The 1,893-nt window shown below is 40.1% G+C and overlaps 1 long non-coding RNA gene across 1 annotated transcript; it reads right to left on the reverse strand.

Annotated features, from left to right (window-relative positions):
• Nucleotides 1–345: 345 nt before the first annotated feature.
• Nucleotides 346–625, reverse strand: LOC146518110 (uncharacterized). The gene is made up of 2 exons (XR_014874299.1): nucleotides 576–625; nucleotides 346–446 (listed from the first exon to the last, which is right to left on the reverse strand). It is a non-coding gene; the product is annotated as an uncharacterized LOC146518110 (long non-coding RNA).
• Between the last annotated feature and the right edge of the window lie 1,268 nt (nucleotides 626–1,893).

Raw genomic sequence — 1,893 nt, forward strand, 5'->3', positions numbered from 1 at the left:
TGGTTCCCCCCCTTCCTGGTTAACTAGGGGTCAATTTGTCCTCTCACAAACAGTCAGCTTAACTGTGGTTAGACCTTTCAGAATCCACAGACCAGCTGCGACTGTCACTTTTACCTGTAGAATGCATTCTGCCACTCACAGTCCGTGGCATACAGACCCAGGTCCACATACATGCACATGGATTCTTTCTCTTTCTCCCTGTAAGGAAGAGGACTCCCTTACTATATTTATGTATATTATATTATCTGTATAGCACTTTAGAGCACACCTTTCACTTTATTAAAAGCACCTTATCAAGCACTTTATTTAGCATTGCACTTTAAGCATGGATTTGCACACAAGAAGTTTAAATATTTATTGACTATTTATTGGGAATTTTAAAATCAGTTGGTAGCCTTATTTCAGATCCTGCACAGCTGCTCCTCATCAAGGAATGTGGTGGTTGTCTGTCAGGAGAAAAGAATGGTGATTGAGATTGTGATTAAGGTTTACCAGTAAGGAAAACTAATGCAAATGTGTGTGTGAAATCTAGGAATAAAAGTGGTGCAAATAAGTGTAAGATAATGATTACTCACCTTTCTTGCCTGTGTCCTCTTCAAGGTGTTTGGGCAAATGCTTCCCTGGGGGTCCAGACACCATATAAAGGTTCCGGGAGAGCCCATTGGTAAAGAGAGTGCGGTGAATCTTGTTGTGCTTGGATTTCTGTGTTTTTATAATATTGGGTTTGGTGTAACATTAAAGTGTGAAATATTTATTAATATGTAAATGTGAAATGTATTTATGTATTTATTTATTCTAATTGATATATTGTATACTGTGGTGGAAGGTTGGGATTTAAGAATTTACCTGAGAGTGGAGTAATGGTTAAGTCTGTGACAGCTGAACATATTTAAGGCTGCCAGTTGTCATTAGAGTGTGGATTTTGTGCTGTGAAGAAGCTCGACAAGTAACTTGTTGTAAGGAGAGCTGTATAGCAAATAAATACTTTGTTCCACTACACTTGCCTTGGTCCATCTCACTGTGTTTCCAGCCGCTAAGGGCCGCCCTGTTACACTCCCTCATAATATTGCATGTTATGGATGTAGTCCTGGTGAGATTTTGAGGGTGTTAGCTTATTTTGAAAGATCAGTGTTCAGAATCAGAATACTTTATTCACTCCTAAGAAAATTATGTGGTTATAGATGCTCCAAAACAGTCAGTACCCGACTGAACAAAATTAAATAAGAAATAGCTCTGATATATACAAATGGTTCAATTATAAATATCCAGAATATTAAAGAGGTGAAATATACATGATTGACATTTTATTCTAAACTGTAAAACTTGTTATTTGTTATTTTACTGTAGAGCATAAGTAAAAGGGTGTAACTATTGCACTGTGTAGTGTGCATTAGATGGAAGAGTTGTACAGGGAGAGAGGAAATCATTCCTGCCTGTGGCTGTGTCATTCAGTGGTGCATTTTGGGTAATCTCAGTCTCTCACTGAACATGCTTCTGTGACTGGCCAGCACCTCATGGAGTGGGTGGGAGGCTTTATCCAGTATTGTCCGTATCTTGGACGATATCCGCCTCTCTGACACCTCCTTAAGCCAGTCCAGCTCCATTCCCACAGCATTACTGGTCTTGTGGATCAGTTTATTGAGTTTGTTGGCATCTGCGACCCTCAACCTGCTGCCCCAGCATGCAACAGCATAGAGGATGGCGCTGGCCACAACAGTGAAAAAATCTTGTGCATTGCACACATGTTAAAAGACCTCACCCGCCTCAGAAAATACAGACAACTCTGGCCCTTCAACAAGGTGCTGTGAACAATCCTCAGAGATTTTTGATCCATATTGACATGATATTGACATATTGGCAAGCACAGCTTGATTGTACTGCCTCGCACTCCTC

The sequence above is a fragment of the Neolamprologus multifasciatus genome, chromosome 5 (assembly GCF_963576455.1).
Source record: "Neolamprologus multifasciatus chromosome 5, fNeoMul1.2, whole genome shotgun sequence".
Lineage (NCBI taxonomy): Eukaryota > Metazoa > Chordata > Actinopteri > Cichliformes > Cichlidae > Neolamprologus > Neolamprologus multifasciatus.